General features: G+C 53.4%; 1 protein-coding gene across 4 annotated transcripts in view; it reads right to left on the reverse strand.

Moving 5' to 3' along the window:
• The window catches only part of SLC39A11 (solute carrier family 39 member 11), a 337,009-nt gene that overhangs the window by 17,617 nt on the left and 294,189 nt on the right, over positions 1-25,203 (reverse strand). The window lies entirely within an intron of this gene.

Raw genomic sequence — 25,203 nt, forward strand, 5'->3', positions numbered from 1 at the left:
TGATTCTTATTGGTAAAGTCACAGCACCCCTCCTGCCTGGGGCCCTTCCCTCCAGATCCTGGGTCTGCCAGGCTGGTGGAGCTCCCTCTTGGCACACGCACCTGGTGCTTTTGTCCAGCGAGTCCCAGGGCCAGACCCCGCCTGCCCCTGCTCCAACTGCTGCTGCCGATGCCCAGCTGTGGCCCCAGACAGAGCTGCTCAGAGTGTGCACCTGAGACACTAGCCTTCCTGTGCCCCGCAGGCAGGATTTCGGACAAGCGTTCCAGTTCCTAGGGGGAGAGTGAAAGCCCCCTGAATGGACTTTACCTGCAGTGCCACCAAATCATGGGCACTACTGGACCACCAAGGATCACTGGGTCCACCCCTCTGCTGCTCGCCATTAAAGGAAAAGAATACTGTTCTACCTGGCAAAGCATCCATTCCAGCCAAGCACACCTTGCTAAGGGAATAGACAGACTCACAGGAGGTTTCCAGAACAGCTACTTTCCAAATTCATCAGGCCAGGGAGTACTTTGCTTCCAATAAAGTCTTGGGTAGAAGCAAAATATTTAAAACAGATACAAGCCAAGCCTGGCTCCGCACGCCGTCCTTGGAAACAGCAGAGCCCCGAGGGAGGGCGTGGGAAAGCCACGGCTGACAACTCCTCGACCCTCAGAGGTGGAGGCACAGACCCCTGTGAGGACGGGGCACGGAGAAGGGGATTCCACACGCTAGCAATGCTGGCAAAACAATACAGCTTGTTACTGTTGCTAACATGTTAACTGCAGGGTGGGGCCAACGTAGGTTTACCGTTGTGAGCACAAGAAACACGAAGTTTATTCTGTGTTATTTACCAATTATCGTATTATTTCCCACATGAACTATAAACTTACTTTTGCCCCACCCTGTATATTTTTATTCACATAAACATTTGAAATATTTTAATACCTTTTAAAATACTTCAATACTTTAAATAATGTTTTTATATCACCCTTTTAAAAAGAACACTTCTCATGGCACCTTGTACTAAGAGTATGCGCTCAGACTGCGCTCAACAGCCTCTGCCTTCTGTTGCTGAACCCCCCAAACCTCCACCACGGAGGTGTAATTATGCCACTTTTACACAAGCAGAAACCAAGGCTCTGGGAGGCCACGTGACATCCCCGAGGCCACACGTCTCCAAGAGGGGCACGACTGGACGAGGGTGTATTCTACTTACAACCAGGGGCATCAGATGGCCCCTCGGTGTGTAAGGGCTGCATGACTTCAGCTGAATGGCCCGAGCTCGTTACAAGTTGTGAAGAACCCAAGAGCTTTTAGAGGCCACTGCAGCTGACTGTCAAGTGCTCTGGGCTGATTAACTTGAACTTAAGGGAAGACAAGTGTGCTTCGACTCCACAGATCTCGGCCGGGCCTGCTGGAGCCTGCTTCCGCCCTCTGAATGAGGAAGTGTGTTTGCAGGCACCCAGCAGAACAAGAACCAGCCGGGCAGTAAGATGCTTGAATGAAGGGCCCAGGGAGTACAAAGTATTGTCATTGCTGGAGATGGAAGCTGGTGCCAGCCTCCGGAAGGGCCCAGTGGCTGAGCATCACTGCAGGGAAAGGAAGACGTTAAGGTTCTCTAGGCAAACAACGCAGCTCTTCCAAGTGGAAACCCTGCAGCTGTGACCTTGTGCTGGACAACCATCTCCACCTAGGCCAGGCCCATGGGCGGCTGCCCGGCCATCGCGTGTGTGTGCAGGGCTGGCTGCCCTCCACCTGGGACAAATGCCCCCTCTGAAGGCTGTTTCCCAGGTGGTGGGGGATACATCAGCTGCCGTCCCTGGTGTCCCCCAGTGGCTCTCTGAATGTAACAGGGCTGCAGCTGGCCATGGGAAGAGATCACTAGGGCAGGGGCAGTTCACAGGCGCATTTCCCAGAGGACTCTAGTACCCAGAGTCCTTTCCCCAGGGCAAGGGATGGTTCCCAGTAGACCACAGGGCAGCAGGACCCCAGAGGAAGGGATCTGCACCAAATGGCAAGTGCGAATCCCTAGAACCACGCTACTGCCTCTGATGCAGAGGCTGCCCCGGGGGGTAGCTCCCTGAGTGCACAGAAAGGAAGCTGCAGCTACTCCACCCCCAACCTTGCTTCACAGGAGAAAAAGTCAAGTTCATCTATGACATTTGGGCACTCCCTCCCCTGTGGGTTCTGGGCACCCAGTGTTCTGCCTGCTCCACAGCTGCCCTCTGGTGCCCAGGCCTCTCCTGAAGGTGTCGAGGTGGCCGGCCAGTGCCCAGTTGTTCAACCACTGGTGCCGTGCAGCTCCCCTGAGCTCCTCAAGAGCCAAAATCCTGTATGGATTTGGTGTCCTCTGCACAGTGACAGCCTTGTAGGTGACCAACCAGACACTCAGCTTCATGCTAAAGCGTTACGAAGAGATTCTAAACATGGTTGACAAGATAAAAATCTCACCTCCCCTCACTCTTCCAAGACAGATGTTGGAGGAGGACTTGTCCTTCCTAACAAATTAGCCAGGTCTTTGCAAGCGAGCATTGGAGAACTTTCAGCCCCAAAGAGCAGCCATCACGTGGAAACATCTGGAGCAGATACACCAGACCAGATATCGGAAACACGCAAGTCTGAGTGCCCTTCACGGGTAGGGGCCAGTGGGAAATGGGCCGCTGGAGTTTATGTGAAATCTCTTCTTTCTTCTCAGCACATCTCAAGAGCTCTGTGAAGCCTTGTCTCAAAGGACCGATTCTATAAAGGGAGGTGTTGAGCACAAAGGCAGCCTGGCGATGAAGCCTAGTGAGCAAGCCCTGGGGTGATTCAGACTCACAGCAGTGGCGAAGGCACGGACAATAAACCCTTCAGCTCAAGTCCTGGCTCAGTCACCTACTACTGCATCCCCCGTGCCTGCTTCTCTCTGTGGGGAACGAACCGCACTGTGTCCTGGGCATCCTCTATACAGTTACAGCCTAGCACACCCCAGTAGCCCCACTGAGATTTACTCGTTTTTTCAGGAAATGATTAGCCAGTACGACCATTGTGAAACTGATGACGAAGTATCCAGCTGGCATATTTAGATTCGTCTATTAACTCAACGATATTTACTGATCCCCTGCACTGTGCCAGAAACTCCAGAGCTAAAGTTTCTGCCCTCAGAGAGCCGACAACCTCGTGGATGCGTCAGAAGAACTTTCTAAAGGAAATGGAGCAGTAAGTAACTTCAGCTGTTAGAGATTAAGTTCTCTGGCGTTGCAAAAGTGAATCTGCGGCATTTTGGGAAAATACAAGTGAACACTAAACATGACTGCACCTGACTCATACTTGAGTCCCATCAGTGTAGACACCTTTTGCTCCTGAATGTTCTCTCTAAAACATTTGTGGAGCCTCGCACACGTACGGATGTCTGGGCCTGACACTCCTCTTCCAGCTATGACACAGTCAAGCCCTGGCCAACTGGGCGAATGGGACTTCCGGCCTGGAGGAATCTGAGACAGGGAACAGGCCCCTCGTGCTGAAACATTTCCAGGAGCTTTGGCCTGACCAGGGGGACGGCAATCTGTCCCCTGCCTTACCCAGTTAATATGTTGACCCATTTGTGCTGAGTGCATTTTTGTCAACGCTCAAATCCTAAGGCCATAAGAGGGGGTGGGGTGCAGAGAGAGGGGACAATATAGGTTTATACATCTTCGTGTCCATGTGAAGATACTGTACTTAGAATACTAAGTACATGAGATACTGCACACTGGTCAGCTGGGGGCCAGAGGAAGAATAAGCAGAGACAATGGCATTGAAAGGTCACGGCCACATTGAAAGGTCATGGCCACATTTCTTAGCACCTCATCAACTCACTCTTCCCTGTCTGATCCAGCCAAGGTCTGCTTTCTCAGGCAAGCCCAGCACTCCCAGCCACGCTAGTATTCCACACCATCTGCATCCACCCAGCACTAAAAGAATATTAAAATCTGTCAGCATTCTGCAGCTTTTATTGGATGCCAAGTATCTTCATATAAACCAAACATCTGGATCAATTTTAAATGAAAGAGTCCCCAGATGTAAATGAAAGGAAAAAAAAAAGGAAACTATAAATGTTAGAACTCAAAGGCGTCCCCGGTCTAAACACTCAAAACACCGAGTGCCGCCCACCCTCCCACCATCCTCTCAGCCCCCAGAGGACATGTGAGTAGGCAGCAACCCTTCTCGGGTCCCCCTTCTCCAAGGCTGCACGGGCCACGGCCTGGCCGGCGTGCTCGTGGCCTGGGGAACCCCCCTCCCCCGTCCCTCCCACCCTCAGTCAGAACAGATGTGAAGACCAGCAGAGCGGCCCACAAAGAGCTGATGGCTGACCGGATGCCAGGTGGGCCACGGCCTGGAGAGGAGCTTGCAAGCCTTGCAAACATTATTAAAACATTTCATTTAAAAATGAGATCAAGAAACTGTCTGTTCCATGGGTGGTCCCAGAGGAGCAAGCATCTTGCTTCCCAGAGGGTGGCAGATACCTCATTATCTTGGGAACACTGCACTCTCGGTTTTCCAGGGGCGAGAGCCCTTGTCCCCAGACCCTGAGCAAAGTGGGGTCCAGGCTTCCCTGCCCCAGGCGTGACTGCCACAGTCATCTTCCCACAGCGCGAGGCTGGCCACTCTATCGCCCTGCTCAAGGACACGCACGGCGCCCCGCTCCCCACAGCAGGCATCGGCAAACTGCGGCGGGGCCCAACTCTAACCTGCCCCGTTTTTGCTAACCGAGCGTCACTGGTGCTCAGGCACGCCCATCCATCTGTGTCTTGTTTATGGCTGTGTCTGAGCTCCAGGGGCAGGGCTGAGGAGTTGCTACGACTCCTGAGACGTTCACTGTCCGGCTCTTTAGAGAAATAGATAGTACACTTGCTGAGCCCTCCTGCCTGCCCTGACGCTCCAGGGATGGCCTCGGTCTGTGTGCCCACGCTCAGGGACTTCCAGGTGAAGAAAGGGGAAGAGGAGATGGAGGACATGGTGCCTGGCTCCCCAACTGCCACCGTGACTTGCAGCCACTGCCGGGAAGGGGCACAGAGTCCGCTGGAGCACTCGCACGGGCCCCAGCTGAGCACCGGAGACCTGGGCCTCTGGGTGCTGTAGAACATGCTCATTTAAATTGAACATACTGCTCCACTTTACTTTTCTTCCTTTAAATCACAGTCAGACGTCTGGAACTGGCTCCTATGGGACACTTTCCAGAGCCCTGGTGCCCTTTGCAGCTTCCTGCCCTGGCTTCAGAGGACCTGTCTCCTCAATGTCTCTTTGAGATCACAGTCCCCTGTGACCTCAGCTGCTCACCACTGTCACCTTCACAACAGGACGCCTCCACCGTGCTCCCCTTCCCCACCCTAACCACCGTGGGACTTCCAGTTCTATAGTTGGGCTAACTTTAAAATTCCTCAAGAAAGAGCCAGTTACTTATGCTGGGTGGCAGCCCCTGAACCAGCTGCTCCCGGAGTATGTGAGCTCTCTAGACACACCCGCTATGGGGCTGCGGCTGGCGCTCTGTGAGGAGAGGGGTGTCAGGCACTAGGGAAACAGCACCCGTCCCCACCCACCACTTATCCCCACCCACCACTTATCCCCGCCATGCCCTTTCCACGGGAGGGCGGTGAGCTCCGTGAGAGCCGGACGCTGCCTGGGCTGCCCGTGGAGGGATCCTTGATGCCCTGCACCCAGGTGGCACTTGGCAAGTTGTTATCAGGGAAAAGTTCTTTGCTCCAGGAGATCTTTGCATAAAAAGGGGTAAAGTGGGCTGCGTGGCGGACCCTGCAAAAGATATGTCCACATCCCAGAAGCCCATGTGTCAAAGTCTCCTCATGAGGAAAACGGGTCTTTGCAGATTAAGTTAAGGACCTGGAGGTGGTACCCCCTGTGTCATCAGGGAGGGCTCTGAAGCCAGGGACGGGCGTCCTCCCACGAGACAGGCAGGAGACAGACAGACGGAAGAGGAGGGTCGTGTGAAGATGGGGGCAGGCTAGACTGAGGCTGCTAGAAGCCGAGGGCGGCTTGGAGCGACCTAGAGCTGGAAGAGGCCGGAAGGACTCTGCTCCGTCCTCAGGGAGGGAGGCCCTGCTGACACCTGGACTCCCCGCTATTTCACACCACCTGGTTCCCCGTCATTTGTAAAAGCAGCCACAAGACACCCATACGGGGGGGTGGGCATCTGTCACACCTGGATGCCGGGCATGGTAAGACAGACCCTGGTGTGGGGTGGAGTCTGCAAGGAGAGACATGTAATAATTAAGTAAAGAGAAAAGTGTATATAATTACAGCTTGTGAAGGGCCAAGGAAAACAGGTTGGCTGGTGGGATTGAGAGCAAATGGGGGAGGGGGCAGAGCAGGAGGGAGAAGGCAGAGTGTCCTTCCCCGGAGGCTTCAGGGATGGGGAGGGGCAGCGGAGCTTAGGCTGCACCTGGTCCTCACTGGGATCCCAACCTTGGCCTCTGCTTCTCCCTTCCATCTGCCCCGACCCTACACTGAGAGAGGACCTTTCAAAGCACAAATAATAAAAGTCCCCGTGTCCAAGGTACCCACCAGACAAGCCACAGGAGGTGAGCCAGGTAATAGTAACTGTGGTTCTCCAGACCGGGGGCTGGAGGCTGGGGGGTTTAGTGACGGTGGCAAGGCTCAACGAGTCACACTCCCAAGTCTGCTCCGTTTTCTGCTGGGCTTCTGGGGCGCTCCCCCCTGCCCTGTCTGGTCCCAAAGCCCCCAGGGGCTGCCCACTAACATAACAACAATCCACACTCCTTACAGAAAACACTCTGTGCCCCTAACTCTCTGATCTCCATATAAAAGTTTCTTCTCAGCCACTGCCATCCCCCACCAGGGACCCTCTAATACACACTCAGACCCACCCAGCTCCTTCCAGTGCTGCACGTTACACCACAAGTGGCGTCACACACAAGTGTTGTCCACACGCAAGTGTTGTCTGCACGCCGCTACTACCGTCACTTCCTTTTTGAGGCCCGCCCTTCTGTGCTGTGCACCGTGCGGATGCTTCACACGTCCTGCCAGCCTGTCACTGCGACGGCCTCCAAGACACGTTTCGGCGCAGGATCGGGACGCTGGCCCGGGACTGGCGGCGCCTGTGTGCACCACTGCACGCCGGCCACAGCCTTCTTGTTCTTTTCTGCCGACAAAAACATTATCTTTCACGTGGCCTTTTATGGTTGTGCCAAGGTCTGTAGAAATCATTTTATGGCAAAAACTTCCCTGACCGCCCAGATTAAGCTGTCTTGCTTCCATCTGCTCCCAATAAGGACCCGGGGTATGGCCAGGGTGGGGTGGGGGGCCAGGGAGAGCCCTTGCCTCCTCCCCACAAACCTTCCACAGTCTCCATCAGTGTCCTGCCACCAAGCCATCTCAAAGAAGCCAAACATCCAGGAGTCCAGAACAAAGAGCTCGTTATTATACCACAGGGCAAGCCCCACAGCACATCCTCTCTGCTCAGCTCTCCCTGGGAGGAGCACTGAGTCACAGCCGGGGATGCGTCCCCCCAGGGGGGACCCTGCCCCTGAGAGCAGAGCCCGCCTCCCCACGACCCCAGGGCCGCAGGAAACGCTCTTCTGTCTGATGTGAACTCTACGTGGCGGTCGGGATGGGCTCCCGGAGGAGAGGACTTGGGGCCCAGCACTCTGCCAAGGCCCCCTGGCCGCAGCCCTGGGGCCCAGCAATGTATTAGCAGACGGGAGCCACTCATGCTCTGTTATCACAGTTGCGGCTTTGTCCAGAAACAATGTTGCCTTTCAAATTGTTTTCCGCCTGGGACAGTGGATTTATAAACTGAACTGGTGACTAGGAACAGAAGCCCAGGCTGCAAAGACTAAACGCCTTGTTCTGAGCGGGTCTGGGTTGATAGGATCCTGATAAGATAAACACAGACAATGAGCTGTATACACACGTCTCCGGGTCTGCGTTTACTGCGCACAGGCTGATGCTGGGGGACTGCTTCTCAGATCAGAGGGAGGAGAAAGCAACATTTGCTGGATCTCTTTCCAGAGAGGAAGCTGGATATAAGATGTTACTTTCGTCTCTCTAAAGAGCTCAGAATCACACTGACTTGGTTACTGTTAAAAGGGGGCCCTGAAGCTGCCCCCCCACTGCGCAGTCTCAGTGTGGGGAGCTGAGCTGCTATGGTTGAAGCTGGTGATGACGTGCACATGCGGTTTATTACAGTTGTCTCTCATTTGTGTGTATGTTTACACATTTCCACAATAAAAGCAAAAAAGAAGGCCTGTTTGGGTGAGGAACTACCGAAGCTGGGTGATGGGCACACACGGTTTCCTGTAGCGTCGTCCTTCCTGTGTGTATGGGAAACGTTCCACGGCAAAAGAAAAAGACGGGCTAAAAGACGGCGGTTTAAAACCCCCTTTCCTCTCGTTGGCTCATTCATTCATTCAGCAAATATACTGGTACCTCTGTACTAGTCATTCATTCATTCTGGAACTCATGACGAGTGCTGAAACCGACAAATAGCAAACAATGAAGCGTTTTCTCCTGTGGGGCACTGTTGTGACTCATACAAGTTCCAGCAAGTGTGAAGAGTCCCAAGCGAGCTCCGAGTGCTGAAACATTTTTTTTCTTGTCAAAATGCAATGAGGACAGAGGGTCTGATGAGTTCTGAAGCTGATGGGTTCTGACGTATGACTGTACATATTTGTGCCACATGCTGTCCTAGGTGCCAGGAACAGTGTCGGGAAGGACAGACAGGGTGGGGTCCCTGAGCCCGGAGGCTGGCGTTACACCCACAGTTCAAGCGTTCCACCAATGCGGTCACCTGGCTGGGCTTCCTCAACAGTGAAGGGCGCTCTGGGGCTGGGGTTTGGTTGGGGTCGGGGTGGGGGAGCAGTTGTGGGCGGGTACCTTGGGACTCCACCCAGTCTGTCACCCTGGCACTCCCGGAGCAGGACAGAAGGAGAGCAGCTCGGGTGAGTCCCCGCAGTGTGTGCGGGGGCTTGTTTATTTGTGCCATTCACTAACAACAGCTGCCGCTCGTCCCTGCCCACTGGGACTGAAAGGTATTTCCAGAGAGGGTCCCACGCACCCCTCGCTGCAAACACACAGGATACACAGCTGTTTTCAAAGATCTCTGGGATAGAGCGACCCTGAGTGTGAGGCTGGCAAGAGATGTCAGTGCCGTGAATGTCATCAGCTGGGAAAAGCCTTCTGTGCAGCTCCCCGCCACGTTGACTGCACCGCACGGGGCTCGTCTTCGCTGGCGGGGGTCGGGCAGCTGAAACCCTGGGGTCGCCAGCTTTCAGGCTGGACATCTCTGTGCACCCTCAGAAGGCCAGTCAGAAGCAGGGGTTTTGTGGAGCCCACGCTTTCAAGTCAGCCCACAGAAACCCCACGTGGGTAAGCCTGCCCACAGCCGCACCTCTGATAACCCGTCTGTAGCCTGACAGAAAACGAGCTGCGTGGCTTCTGCAAGAACAGCTTTTGGGGAGGGAAGGTCAAGAACGAGAAAATCTCGGCGTTGTGTTGACTTCTCTCCTCGCTCCTAGATCTATGCCGTCACTGGTTTCTTTGCCGAGACACGGGCAAGGTTTGGTTGAGCGTCTCTGCTAAATGTCAAGCTCAGCTTTTCTATCCTGTGCTTGTTCTGATGAGTTTGCTGGAGACAAAGAACTCGATTTTGATTTTCCTGACAGGTTTCCATCGGTGCCAGTTCGAGAGGCCATTTTAAGTCTCAGAATCTTAGTCAGTGCGGCCTGCTCTGTGTGGAGTGAGTGCAGCTGTTTCTGGATCACACAGTTTGAATGAAACGTAACACCAAGGGGACAGCTGGCTCTTTACATACATAACATCAACCACCTAGATACAGTTAGTGGTTTCTGAGCATCTCCCAGATACAAAAGTGGCGGCTGGGGACCACCAGGGAAGGAGAGAGAGGAGTCAGGGTTGCACAGCCCCTGTCCTCAGCTTCTCAGACCACAGCAGAAAAGACCTACGAATTATCCAAAGTGAGCCAACTGAGGGCCCCGAAGGGGAGGCAGGGAGGTGGCTGGTGTGTGGCCCACTGCAGAGCTCGCTGCCCGGGTTCCAAACCAACACAGATGTGATGACACGGTGGCGGGACGCTTTAACGCTCCATCCTGATGGCAGAGTCTGGAAACTTGGGAAGAACTGGCCACAGTTTGCAGTTCTCATTCAGATGTCTGGCAGGATTTCGGCATTACCCACAATGCCTCCCAGGAGATTGGAGACCTGGAATTTCGCCTGGAGAGAGGGAGGCGCAGAGGAAGCTGGCCAAGCCTCTGAAGTGTGGTTCTCTGGGAGATTGGGAGCAGCTGTTCCCTTCCCGCTGGGGCGGGCCTGCGATGGTTTCGAGGGGCAGCTAAGTCGGAAGGCCTTGGGCCAGCGGCGGCTCTTTCGGAGAACAGTAAGTCACGCAGGTTACGGATTACAGACGTTTCTTGGAGCGGACAGACCCCTCACTTGCCCTGGATGCACCATCTGTGCTGTACGCAGTCACACTAGTCTGTAAACTCCTTTCATTCGGTTCTGAGTCCCAGGGTAGAAACCTGCTGTTTTTTCTTTAACCGGCCCCTGGCTCAGTGCGTGGCATGTAGCCAGCCTTTGAGGATGTACTACCCAGGGCAGTGATCTCAACCAGGGCAATTCGGCCCCCCTGGGGACATCGGGCAATGTCTGGGACGTTTCTGGTTGTCACCTCTGTGGGAAGGGTGCTTCTGACATCTAGCAGGCAGAGGCCAGGGACCCTGCTGAATAGCCTACAGTGCCCGGGACACCCCACAATCAAGAAGTACCCAGCCCCAAGTGCAAGCTGTGCCAAGGTCTGGCAATTGCTTTTGCACAAAAGCAGAAAGGGTGCCTAGGAGAGGGTGCAAATATCCCTTTTCCAAGGAATGTTAAGAATGGATTCTGGCTGTCCTCGTGGGTTTGGAACTTCAGGGGGAACAAAGACACAACAGGGCAGCTTGGTCTCTGGCATCATCGCCATGTCACCAGGTCCCGGCGCTGCTAGTGGCCGCGCCTTCCTGCCCCTGCCCCTTCCTCCCACTTGGATTTGTTCCGTAGGGTTTTCCTGCAGCGAGAGGGGGTTTCCAGCGGCCGTGGAGCCTTTCCAAACCGTAAGGCAGTGCAAGTCCTGCCGGCGGGGCTGCGTTCCTGTTGTGTCTACACTTCGGGAGGAAGGGAGACGGCGACGTAAACCCTGTTTATCAAAATCAAATCCCTACGGACTCAGGTCCCAGCCTGCATAGGCTCTGACAGCCAAGTCACATGACATGCAGAGCAGATGGCCTTTTAATTATAGCAGTTCTCCGGGGGCAGTGAGGGGAGACCTGTTACCACAGAACCTTTGAATGGGCACTCTCCTGCCAGGTAACGGCACCAGGGCTTCTGGGTTAGGCTTTTGGGGCATCTCCATCCCCAGGCGCCAAGTGTGACACCCGCATTTTTTGTCTCGACAATAGCACACTGGGTAAGGTTCCCTATTCCGACTTTTCTGATGAGCTAAAGGGGGGGTTTCTGAGGCCAAAAGGAGGACCAGACAGATCTGGTCTCTCCATCCTTTTTAGAAAGTGGTACCTTGTGCCAACCACGATGCAGACCAAAGCCCTGAGTACATGTGCAGGTTGAGCCACCTTCTGCCTCAGTGCCTCTTTGGCAGATGCTTAGCAACCAGTTTCCTGGAGTGAGGATCCCTAAGCAGAGGAAGCCACTTTGTAGCAGTGAAGCCAGCATTTTACTAGTACAGGCTGCACACCAGGCATAGCTCTGAGCATCTGACAGGCACTAACTCACTGGCGTGAGGGAGATGCTCTTATCATCCCTGATTCAAGGAGGAGGAAACCAAGGCACAGAGATCTTGAGTAACTTATTCAAGGCCATCCTGCTAGTCAATGGCAGAGCCTAGACTTCGACCCAGGAAGTCTGGTTTCAGGGTCCACGATCCTAACGCTGTGCTGGGCTCTCTGGAGGAGAACTCCCTAATTCCTTAGACATTTAGATTAAAGAAGCAAAGGAAACAGCTGCATTCCCAAGTCCTAAGGAACACAATACAAAGAGGACTTGAGTTTGCAAAGTGCTGGCAACCCCTACACAGGCAATGACACTGTCACCAAAAAAAGTCAAGGTGCCATCTCTCTGTGTGCTGTGAATCCGAGAAGGACCGATGGCATCAACCAGGAAGGACCAAGAATTGAAGGTCTGGCCTCATGCCTCAGGGTGACCAGGCAGCTCCTCCGGGGGAGCGAACCCTCCTCCCCTGCTCTCTGTCCGCGGGGTCCACTGACGCTCCATCCGGGGCTCCGGGAAGCAGCTGTGGTCCTGCTCTGGACCACGGATGTAATTCCACCCCTCGAGACACAGTGATTGGCTCATGGGGGAGCATGTGATATACGTTTGTCTAATCAGATTCCAAGGGACCTATGGAGAAGCTCCCTGCTAGACTTGAACCTGGAGGACACGGGGCTAGAGCTGTTAGCAGGAAGCCAGCTGTGGTGCCGCCACGTGGAACCTGAGAATCAAGCCGACACGAAGACAGCAGAGCTGAGGGCGAGAAACAGGGCAGGGTCCTGACCACACGATTCGTGCCCCTGGACCAAGCTGCGCCAGCAGCCAGTGCCCCTGGACCCCTCAGCTCTGCCAACCAGTACGTTCTCTTTTTAGCTTAGGACAATGCGAACTGTGGTTCTGTCTCTTACAATAAATGAAAAGTAAGCCTATCTCATTAAAGCACTAGCAAACGCCCATTACACTGGCTAGGAACATGGACAGGAAACGGTCGGTGATTAGACTGTTCCCATTCTCCACACCTTTGTCTCCAAGGAGGATGTGAAACTTCGGCGAACACAGGAAATGCGGTTGACTTTATAAAAACTACATGGATAAGCACAGCTGATTATCTGTGAATGTCATTAGTAAATTCACGGAATTTGTTCCTGTGTGAGTCACTCATCAAACTGTACCAACTCATTCCCAGTCACATTGAACCGTACCGGCCAGTCACAAGTATAGGCTCTGGTTGACAGACTGGGTGGATGGGAGTGGACAGAGTGGCCCTTCTCCTCTACCTGAAGGTCAGCAAGAAGGATCTTGCCTCCTAACACACGGAGGGCTACTGAGCTCAGGGGCAGAGGCCGCGTCATGAGCATTGCCCCAGCACGTTCACTAGAGCACAAAGCTCTTGTGCCTGGACCAGTTACTTCTTCAGTGAGATCATCCAAACAGAGAAAAATCAAGCAAGTATCGCATCCTCCCAGTGATTCCATTCTCTGTATATTTCTCTCTGGTTTCAAGGCCCCCAGGAACTTCCTGTGCCATCCCTGGGAAGTCCGCACTAAGTGTGAGGTGAGAGACCAACTGGGCAGACCCAGGTGTGTGTGAGCGGCCAGAACTGGCACACGGCCGCCTGCTGATGCCCTGGGTCTCAGACGTGGGGTGACGTCGAGTTTGTTTTCCTGCTGATTGAATTACTCATGCCTCATTTGTCCACTTCCCTGAAACAATGTTTTTTTGGTCGCATTTAGAAACCCGAGTCTCCGCAGTCTGTCTGGACTGGTTTCTATTTGTGGAGAAAGAGAGTTCGCTTGTCAAGAGCGGAGAAAGTGAGTTGTGGAGCATCGCGCTATCCTGGGGGTCCTGCCCACAGACTCCCACGGTCCCTCGGGAATCAGGACTCCTGGTGGGGTGCTTTGTTCCCTTTGGAGGCTCCCCCTGGAACGCAGGGGGAAATCTTGCCAAAGCTGCACTGCTTTTCGATGATTCTCAGTTCTCAGAGAACCAGAAACACGTTGTGAGCTTAAAGGGCAGTGGCAAAACAAATAATTGCTGAGCCTGTTGGTAAACGGACCCAGAGAAGGCAAGTGGTTCAGCTTGTTCACTCTTGCCTGGGAGACAGAATTCAATACCGCCCTGTTCTGCTTTTCCTCTGCCCGTGACCCAAGTTAGAGCTTGCTTAATTTCTGTTTACCATGGGAGTCTCGCGGGTGGAAGGAAAGAGACGTCTGGTCAGAGGTGGGGAGAGGGCTCCCTTTCCCAGAAGTGCCCCCTGCAGACCGGCGACTCTCACCCCGGGGAAGTACAACCATCAGCTGCAGAGGCCCGGCCCCAGGGCAGCCCAGTGAGGTCAGAACCACTGCAGGCGGGGGCTAAGGCAGCATTTACAGCTCCCCAGGTGACTCCCATGTGCAGCCAGGGTTTGGCACCACCGCCTGAGAGCTGTGCTACCCTACAGGGTGGCCACAAGCCATGCATGGCTGCTGAGCACGTGACGTGGTAAATCCAGATCAGATGTGCTATCAGTGGGAAACGCACACTGGGCTACAAGAGTTAGCATGAAAAAGAGAAGGCAAGGTATATCGTTAACTACCGTGTTACGTCGATTGCAATAAAAAATGTGGGTATGTCCTGAATGACTGTGTGTGTGGGGGGGCAGAAACATGTGGGAGGGGCTGTGGGGTAGATCTGGAGTCAATAAGGAATTACTCTAGGAAGAGAAAGACAGAAGGAAAACCTGCATGTCCTTAAGCACTCTTAAGACACCGTCACTTCCATTTATAAGGAGCACAAACTGCCAATCATCGATCTCTCCTGGCACACCCAACCCTCCATGGACACGCATGCTTGTTCTGACTGAGCATCAGTAACTCACAGTTCATTTTCTTTCCACCACAGAGAACATGATTAGGAAGGCTAAGGCGTGGATACTAGTTTCCAAGTAAAAGTCAAAGTTCAACCTTGAGGCCTCTTTGATCCAGTCTATTCAAGCATGGCAAAAGTATCCTCAAAGTACAGCCCATGAGGAAGGTTAATCAGCAAGAGGCAAGTGAACAGAATGTACAAACAAGCACATACTCGATGATGGTCTTTGCAGAACCATAACTAGCTGCACAGTAATCATCTTGTACCAGACACAGCAGTCGGTTTGCTGGCTGAGTCTGGTGCACTGGGCCGGTGTACTCCGTCCCAGCTCCCTGTGGTCCTGCCTGAACGCTGGACCTTGGTAGAGAATTTCTTGAGCAACCCCAGGAACTCTCCTTTGTGAGGGTCATTTTGTGCATCCATGACTAGTCTGTGGGGTGGGCAGATAATTTGGTCGAACATGATTCTGGGGATTCCTGTGTGGGCGTTTTGGGATGAGAGTAAAGCAGATCACCCTCCACAGTGTGGGTGGGCCTTGTCTAATCAGCTGAAGGACTGAATAGCGGAAAAAGACGGACTTTCCCCAGAGTAAGAAAAAATTCTCCAGCACATTGCCTCAGGCTAGTGCTGCACCACTCGTTCTTCTGGGTCTCGGGTCTGCCAGCCCACACTGCAGACTTGGACTTGCCAGCCTTTACGATCACATGGGCTAATATGTTATAATAAGCCTCTCTCTGTGTATACATCCTATTGGTCCTGTTTCTCCAGAGAACAGACTAACACACCACGCCCTTCCTAAAGCCTCATCTGCAATCACCTAACAGTGAGGAGGGTCTCTGAGGGGGAGAAAGGGTTCAGTTTCTCACCCAGGGTGTCTGGACCCACAGCAGCTGCCTGGAGGGATGGGTAATGCAACTCAAAAGCATGGGGGGGAGGTAGGCTTGGACCACACCAGCGATGGGAAGGAATCACGAGATGAGCTGCCTCTCCTGTCTCCTGCCCGCTCCTCTGCACCTTCCGACCGACGGCGCTGACACTTAGCAGTTCCATTCCGTCTCTTTGAAGGTGTCCTCCATGACCCATGAGCACGCGTCGGGATTCCCTTTTTGAGGAGCCACAGCCAGCTCAGTGGCCTGCCTCACCGGGACTTACTCTCTCGCCTTCCCCATGCCGTTCCCTCCCTTTCGCCTCACCCCTGCTGCTCTGGCAGCGCACCTCCTAATAAACTGCAGTACGTCACTTTGCCTTAGGCTCTGTTTTCTAAGAAACCCAGCTCAGACACTTGGCCTTTTTCTTTTTCGATTCATTGGCTTGACCAGGAAGGAGCTGAGCTCTTTTTTTGATTGGGGTTCCCACTGTTTGGGCCAGGAGTGAACACCTGGCCTGAGGGGACCTGCTCTGTACAGGCTGGTGCTTGACCTGCTTGGGAGGGTCTCTCCCTGAACAGGGATGAGCCAATTCAAACATCTCTCCTCTCTTAGCTAATTAAAATTTAACGAAGAACAGGGTATTCAATGGACAGTGGCTGGTGGACAAAGAAATTATGGACCAATTACCCTATTGAGCTGTGTATAAAAAGTGAAGGAAGTATGTGTGTGTGAGAGACAGAGGGAGGGAGAGGAAGGGGAAGAGCGGGAGGGAGGGGGACTGATTCTGATTTTTTAGGCCCAACTTCATCTGTTCATGAGGCTGCAGGTTTGTCTGCTCCTAATTTCCCATCTCCTTTCTGAGAACGTCCCTTGTCACTTGCGCGAATTTCTGATCAGTCTGAATTCGGTCCCTTTATAAGTAAGCTGCTTTTCCTATGTGGATGATTTTGCTCTCCTCAGCGGCGCCCTCGGATGTTCTCCCCTCCGGGACCCAGAAAGTTTATTTTTTGTGATAACTCTGACAGCGGTTCCTGTTCGCACTGACCTGGCTATTACGGTGGGAACGCGGACGTTCCCACAGTAGCATCTCAGGACGGCCTGTTCTGACGGCGCCCCTGCGGCTTGCCCTGTCTCACCTTCTCTCTCCTCTGCCACTCCTCGTGTTTTTAAATGCAAGGCGGCAACACGGAGAGACCATCTGCAGGATGAACAACGTGAACGATATACAGGATGTTTTGATCCACTGAAAACACTGGATACAGCCCTGCCAAAAAGCGGAGTTTGTAGTTCTGAGGTCTGAGTTTTCGGCCTGTTTTGAAAGGTCTCCAGCACCTTGCTGGGTGATCGGAGGAGCCTTCTGCAGAGCTTAAAGGTAATCCTGCCCCTGAAAGCGCCATTATTTCCTCATTTCTCCATCTGCAAAGACGCTCAACCCAGGGATATGCTTTCATGTATTTAACAAAACCACAGAGAGAAACAAACTGAATTTTAGTTGAAAGTCAATACGTGGGTCACAGTTGAGACACAATCAACAGCCACACGAGACCGGCTGGGGCAATAGACCCGAGACCCACGCTACAGGCAGATCAGACACTGGGGGCGTGATGGGGAGAGGTGCGGTCAGCAGCATCGGGAAGCGTTAAGTCCAGGTGGGGAGACAGAATTCAAGATCCTGGAGATCAGGGGGCAACAAAAAAAAGGGGGTAGTACCAAGGAGGAAGAAAAACGGGGGTACCAATAGGGAAGGATGGACACCCAGCTCCAAGTTGAAGTAGACACGGCAGTCCAGCCAGGGAAAGGGAAATGCAGAGGAGAAGCAGGTGCAAGCAGGCAGGGCATGCCATTAGAGCCTGAGCAATGAACCTGAGCGCCCTGGGGGGCAGGGTGAGGACTTCTGTAGCCGAGGACCGGGCAGGAAATGGGGTCAGAATCCGGCCTGAAAGAGTTCACAGCCAGAGGCCCAAAGCCCATGCCAGAAAATAAGTAACGAGGTGACGGCCTAGCCTGGGGGGGGGGGGTCTGAGAGCAAGTTTCACCCTGATATTGGGCATGAATCTTAGGCACCTCGCACAGCAGGAACTATATGTACGTTCCTGGACCAGAATGAGGATGAGGGTTTCCCAGGGGAGACGACAAGCCTTCCAAGTGTCCAAGAGGATGTGGGACGTGAACCACACTGTCCTTCACATGGGGGAGCAGGATAAAACCCAAAGCAATCTCATCCCCTGCCCTTAATTCAGTCATCAGACGCACCGTTCTCTGCTTCCTCACTCAGAATCTCAGTCTCTCTGGGAGGCACTAGATACAGATAAATGAGGCATCTCGATTGGAGAGGAAGAAGTAAACCCATATCTATCTGAAGATAATACAGGTTTCTATATAGAAAATCCTAACCAATCCACACAAAAATTCTTTTTTACAACTAATAAATGAGTTCAGCAAGATTTCAGGATAGGAAGTAATTATACTCTCCCTCAAACTGTATTTGTACAACTAACAAAGAGCAATCTGAAAATGCAATTAAGAAAACAATTCTATTTGTAATAGCATTAAAAACAGCTGGGAATACATCAAACCAGGGAGGTGAGAGACCTGTCCACAGAAAACCACAAAACATCACTGAAGTGGTAGCTGTCTCCCTCAGCTTAGGAAAGACACGAGCGTGGGAAGCTTCTGTCCCCCTCCGGAAGGGAACGTGGGAACCTTCTCCTCTTCCCTATTTCCTCCCAGAACCACGGTTCTCACGCCGGGGGTGCATCCACAGGGAGCTTGTTGAAAATGCTGACTTGGGGCCCAACCCTGAGATCTGACTCAGTGTCTGAAGAGTAGACTTGGACTCTGTGCTCTCAGTGGTGCCTGGGGTGACTTTTGTGCCTGGTTGTCCCACCTGAGGCCGAAGTAAAGCCCCCACTTCCCTCTCTGCATCTTCTTTCAGGGTGAGGTGGGGAGGGTCACTCCCACGAGGTCAGCGAAGTGCTCCTTGCCCCGGCCGCCTGAGCAGCCTCTGGAGATGCTACCCTAGATGTATGAAAGGACGGTCAAGGGCGAAACTAGCTAAGAGGGGGCGGACGGAGCACGCTGGAGGCTCTCAGAGAGTAAGAAGGGCTCCTTTGCTGAAGAGAAGGCTCTGGGCCCACGGCTGTTCCCAAGTGCCATGCTGGTCAAGTAGCATTTTGACCCCTGGTCCTGAGCAGGCCAGGTGTGGTCAGACGTTAGTGAACAGCACGCCTTCAGGCAAGTCACTTTACTTCCCTTTTTCTCCTGCATAAACACGAGGACCTCCACGGTCTCTCCCTAGTGGAATGAAAAGCTATAACCGTCTGTACATTCATGGGCAAAGGCCTTTGTAACGAACGACGCCTCTGGAGCTTCTCCAATCGCGTCTCCTTTCCCTGGACTAAAAACGTACGTACCTCAGGCCCTCTGCCCAGCCCCCTGCGCAGCCCGGCGGGGCCCCGACTCCCCAACCTGCAGGCAGGCAGGCATGAGGTAATGCAAGCAGGGAGCTGGGCGGAGGCCGGCACAGATGGTCCCGGGCGATGGGGGGAGGGGGGCGCCCTCAGCTCTGGACAGAATTAAAACCTGACGACCTATCTGATGGAATTACCCCGAAGAAAGGAAATTTGTCTTTTAAGAACAAGCGAGAGGCTGATGACTGAAGTCCCAAAGAATTCTGTGGTTGAACCTTTTTTTTTGTTGTTTGTTTTCTGGCACAATCTGTCTCTGTTTCTGAGCCGAGGGCCGTGGTCCCGTGACAAAGGCCTCTTTCTTACGACAGTTTAGCAGCTCCAACCCAGGAGGGGGCAGCCCTGACTCTCCCATGGGCCGGTGTCTGAGGGTAGGCAGCAGCTGAAAAAGGAGAGAGCTACCGCTTTTCTCCAATTTGGTCCAAAATGAACTGAGAGAGATTGGGGGGGGGGGGAGAAGAACACAAAACGTTCACCTCTTCCTGAAAGAAAAAATCAAACCCACCAAATGGGTGAGGCAGGGAAATAAAATGCATGAAGAGGGAAAAGAATATGGATTAAAGTGATGCTCAGGGCTTAGCGTCCACTGTGGGGGGACTGAAGAGAGCCAAGTGGGGGTGGGAGGAGGCTGGGAGACCAAATGTATGGGTTTGCCGTGGCTGCTGTAACAAAGTACCATGAACGGGGTTAGACAGCAGATTTAGTCTCACCGTTCTGGAAGCTCCAAGTCCAAAATCAAGGAGTTGGTGGGGCTGATCCTCCCTGCAGAGTCTCCGGGGAAGGATCCTTCCTTACCTCCAGCTTCTGGGGGCTGCTGGCAACTTCTAGCATCTCTCAGCTTGGCTCCAATCTCTGCCTGTCACTCCACCGGGGGCGTGTCCCTCTGTGTGTCTCCATGCTGTCATACACTGTTCTCCTCTGCCTGTATCTTTATAAGGACACCAGTCACCTGGACTTAGGGCCCACCCTAATCTAGCATGATTCAATCTTAACTAACTATATCGGTAAAGTCCCTATTGACAAGTAAGGTCACATTCACTGGTACTGGGTGGGTGTTAGGCCATCGACGTGCCTTTCTGGGGGACACAATTTGACCACAACATGTTTGTTCTAAAAACCTGGGGCTCCCGCTCAGCCAACTACCGCCTCTCGTCTGGAGCCTGTAGCCCAGGAAACTACTGCTCTGGGACTCTACGCTCCCCATGATCCAGCCCGTCCGTCCATCGGTCTGCTCCCTGGGGGGCAAGGTTGCAGCGTCGCCCCCCAGATCACCTCCGCACCAACTCCCCGGAGTCTCCCCTTCCTGCCCTCTGCACCTCGCTGCGTGGAAGCACCCAGCGAGGGTAACGTCTGCACACTCTAACACGAACACTTGCTTCCAAGGAGACTGGCTGGAAAGCCTGTCCTTCGCCGGGAGTTTTTATATTCCTCTATTTCCTGACCTGCCCAATGAGACGCAGCATTTCAGGAACACATCTGACGACAGGATTGGAACTCCCACAGCCAGGGCGCACACTTAACAGCTGAGCTGACCCCACGTCCTGTGGCTCTCCAGGGGGCAGTTCTCCAGCCTCTCAGGTTGCAGCAGGCACATCAACTCGGGAGGCAGGAGAGAGCGTCGGTCAAAGGCACAGGCCCGGGGTCCAGGTTCAGATCCTGCCTCTGCCCCTTATGTGTAAAACAAGGGTGCTCATTCCTCGCTCATTGGGGACAGGGATTTGAGGACTAGCTAATGCATGTGAGCCACTGAGCACATGATCAGCCCAGGGAAAGCACTCAATACATGCTGGCTTTTGAGATCATCCCATGGTTGCTAGAGGCAGGGGTGGCGAGGGAGAGCCAGGAAGAAGTGGGTAATTCAGGGGCTTCCGTATGAGACTGACCTCTGTCAGACCCAGACTCTGCCACTTGCCCTACACATGACCCCAGGGAAGGTGCCCTGTCTCTGTACCCTCATCTCCACATGGGGATGGCAGAGGCCAAAGCGAGCCATGGAAATGGCTCGTGACAACAGCTGTCCCTGCTGGTCCCACACAGAGCACCCTGCTTGCCTCTCTTGGTTCACCAGGCAAAATGCTGTGAAGGCCAGGCCTGAGCCCCGCAGGGGGACCTGAGCCCCCTCAGTGGTCCGCTCTGCAAAACACAGCCGCTTTCTGCCTTGAGTTGCTTGTCACAAGCTGCGAGGGAGGGTGGACAGGGCAGCGACAGGGACTGAGGAGAGAAAGACACGTGTCGTCTCCGGCGCTGGGAAAGCCACAGAGGAAACACACTCCTGTGCAAGAGTGAAGAGCTTGGCAGGTTCCACGCCTCCCCCGGGGCCCGCTGCAGGCTAAACAGAGTGCACGTTGTGTAGAGATCTGTCCCCTGTGCCAAGATGTCCAACCCTGTCGCCAGGGACTTGGGGGGGGGGCTGGGGGCAGCATGGCAGAGGAGGGGGCCGCAGCATAAACAGCCCCTTGTGTGGCTCGTAGGGGGGAAGCTGGTGCCCAGCAGACAGAGGAGGGCAGCCTGGTGCCTCCCGCCTTGTTCTGAGAGGGTGACTTGTGTGGCCACACCAGAGGGGCCTGAAGTGAATCCAGGGAACTGGGAGGGGCGGGCACGAGGGGGGCAGCCTGTGCCGTCTGGAGGGGCTGCCCACTGCAAACTCATCTGCAGGACTGCTGGCCGCCGCGGCCCGGTGCACAGCAGACAGCACAGCCTGGTGCTGGTTTGCCCAGAGGGCAGGAGAGGCGGCCCAGGCTCCGCTCTAGGCGAGGGTGCAGGATGAAGAAAGCGTGAACCACGCAGTGACAGTGGGCACATTCACGGAGCAGACCCAGAGCAAGGGCCATGCTGGGGCACAGGAGCAACACCAGCCTGGGGAGGCCGAGGGGGAGGCAGAGGAAAGTCCACTAAGACTCAGGGCACGGAGCCCACCAGGCAGGACAGCGGAAGCCATGTGAGGTCCCGCCACCTGGGTCTCGGCTCTGAAACAACACCTACGTTCCACATGGCCTTCCTGTAGGCCAGGCACACTGTTCCGGGTGCTTTACGTGTAAAACTCAGTTAATTCTCAGAACAATTTGTTCAGGTAGATACTATTACTATTCTCATTTTGCAGATTAGGAAACTGAAACACAGGGCGGGGGAAAAACCCACCCTGGTAAACAGCCAGGAAGTGACAGACCGGATGTGAACCCAGGCAGTCTAGCTTCAGAATCCACGCTCTTAAATATCACAACCCCACATTCACAAAAGGTCTGCAACAAAGAAGACTCAGGGGCAAGTGAGCCCTGACCGCTGCCAGGCTTTCTCACTGAGCTTCTCATGCAGCCTGGCCAAACAAATCACCACACAGGCCTTCGACCGTCCCAGCCGAGAGCCAGGTCTGTGGCCCGGGACTTAGCTCTTCTCCTTGCTAGCTGTGGGGCTGCGGAAAAGCCCCTCTCGGTGCCTCAATTTTCTTACCTACAAAATGGGGCTGCTCGTGGGTGGTACCCACCATGTGCAGATTCCGTGAGAGAAGGGAGGAAAAGGGCGGCGCTGGGCCGGCGCTCAGCAAGCACTCGGAGAGGTGCCTGCAGTTAGAACACCCGTCATCACTGCGGTGCGAGGCGGGGACTCAGGTGAGTGGCCTGTGAAAGCCTCTTGCAAGACGATGTTTGGGGAATTGACCTTTAACGGTTAAAATAAAGTCTCGGTCTAATCTGGCTCCTTTTATTTCGGCACAGACAGTAACTTTTTAAAGCTTCCTTTGTCAAAGAGCTAAGAGAGCTACCATATGACTCAACAACTCCACTCATAGGTAGGTATGCCCCCGAGAGAAATGAAACACATGTCTGCTCAAAACCCTGCACACGCGTGTCCGTGGCAGCACTGTGGACAGCAGCCGAGCTGCGCAGACACCCCGCGTGCCCATCAAGTAAATGGACTTACGGACTGTGGTCCGTCCACGCGGTGGGCTCAGTAATGGCTCTGTGTAGTGAACGGACAGATGGACGCACCAGGTACATTTATAACTTGATGGTCTGCTGCTTAAAACTGTCCGTGAGAAACCGTCTCATTTTACTGTCTGGCTTCGCCCAGGTGTCTGGCAAGCTCTAGGCCCCCTCTCTTCCAGGAATGATAAATAAATAGCATTACTTTTAAAAGGTCTTCACAAAAACAAATGTCTCCCCCCTCAAATGACATAAACATCTTATTGATTTGGGGGTGTGCTGAAGTTTGGACTCCAGACACCTGTATTTTCCTCTCCTGGCAGAAACGATCCAAGGAGCCGAGCTTGGCTTTCTGCCCTTTCACTGTTCATTTCATATTACTCTTCCCTCTATGTGTAGGGCCAATAAGGGCTGTCTCGTTATTGTGTCACACGGGAAAATAAACGAGATGATTATGGAAACGTGTACGTGCTGCGTTCAATGAAGAAGGCAACATCAGGGTCAAAAGAGCGGGAGGATGAAGGTGCTATTTTGAAAACATACAGAGCATTTTTATGAACTTGTATAGCTACGTCCATGGTCCCTAACTTCTGCAGGAGCCCCACACTGTCTCACACATCAGCACCTCTCCATCGCCTTCTGCACCCTACCTTGGTCATTTTTGTACCACCTACCAAGCTATGAAGTAGAATTGCCACATGGTGGCGCTGTCTGCCAGCCACTCCTGCCTGCCTGCCAACACTTAAGATCCACTGTCTCTTAATAATTCAGGGTAAGGCTATCATTGTGTGGGAGGACTAGAAAGAGAAATGTAAGAGGAGCTGCCTACAGACTACTCTTGAATTCCAAGCAAAGTACTTTGATGGGTTCAAGAGGAGGGCTTGTTTGCATACAATAAAATTGAGAGCTCAATCTGCTATTGCAAATAAACAACAGCACAAGAATTTACTTCCAATTCTACTGAAGTGAAATGAAGGGCAGGAGGGGGAGAGGGAGGAGGGGAGTGTGTGCTATTCTGCAGTGGAAGGCGTGGGAGTGCTTGGATCAGGTGTGAAAGTATCTCCTCCCTTAGGCACCTTCCTGTCTTCACACTGGGGTTCCACTTCTCAGGGTAAAGACCATTGTCCAGGGGGACCAGGCTGGGCTCTGGCTTCCATGGGGAAGGGGGAGACCCAGTGCAGAAGGCAGGGAGAAGGGTCAAGAGTGGCAGCCTTGAAGAAGGGAGTCTAAGTTTAAGTACTTGTCCCTGTTGCTGGAGGCCTGGGGGCACCCTCAGAGCCCCCGGCGATGTGCGGGCGACTTGCTCCCTGGACCCTGCTGGAATGAACTGGGACGGAGCTCCCGTTTCAGCTGTCGACACCACCCCCACCTCCCACAGCACCCAAGCCTCCTCTCCAACGTCTCTGCATTTAACCTGCAGCCCTGTTTTCAAAAATATCCTGGAACCAAAGCAGGGTCCGCTTGGACTTACAGATGCCCCGATACAATAGGTCTTACACATACAGGCACACTCATCACTAGCCCATTCTGACCAATGACCAGGAAGCTGTGTCTACTGCTGTCTTTATTGCTAAACAAACAGCTGCTTAGTTGACTGATGGCTGTTGTGTTAAATGATTGTTACTCTATCAACATACATGGTGGTTTTTAAGCCAGGCAAAAGGGTATATCTGACTTATATTTTACTCTTGGATCTAGGAGGCAAACGTATACTTCACAATTTATTTTAATGTCCCCACAGGTAACTTATGATCTGTCTATGTCCAAGTGCAGGCTAATGTACCCAGCATCCTTTGTGGCATGTCCGGTGTTGGACAGCCGAAGCTGGTCGGGCCCTCGGCAGGGAACATACCCAGGCGTCAGGTGGGGCTGTGCTTCCTGGATTATCCACGGCACACGGCAAGGTCTGCAGCCAGCCCCTCTGTGACACTCCACCCCGCTCCAGGACGGGCAGGGCATGTCCATGGATGATGAACGCCTTCCAGTGTGTGCCTCATCAAAGCTTCAACAGGAAGTAGTACAGGAAACCAAATGTTCAGGCATAAATAACCTGCCGTCCCTGCTGGTGTGAATTATGCCTGCCACTAAGTTAAGTGAGAGCTGAGAACATGTTTCCTTTCTGGAAAACATGTTCACTGGCGGTAGTGACACTTCAGAAAGGAAAATTGCTGAAGCAGCCAAACTCCCTGAGGACATGTGGTCTGAAGAATTTCTTTGTAGTGAAACCAAAAGAAATTTTGAAGGCCCAGATCAGAGAGAAGAAAGCTGTGTTTCCCTTGAACTACAGGCTGCCCTTTGCTGGCTGAGATTCTTCAGCATTCAAGGGAGGTGGGATTGTGAATGAATGACCCC

Source organism: Artibeus jamaicensis, unplaced genomic scaffold, assembly GCF_021234435.1.
Source record: "Artibeus jamaicensis isolate MK-2021 breed Jamaican fruit bat unplaced genomic scaffold, CSHL_Jam_final contig_1998, whole genome shotgun sequence".
Taxonomy (NCBI): domain Eukaryota; kingdom Metazoa; phylum Chordata; class Mammalia; order Chiroptera; family Phyllostomidae; genus Artibeus; species Artibeus jamaicensis.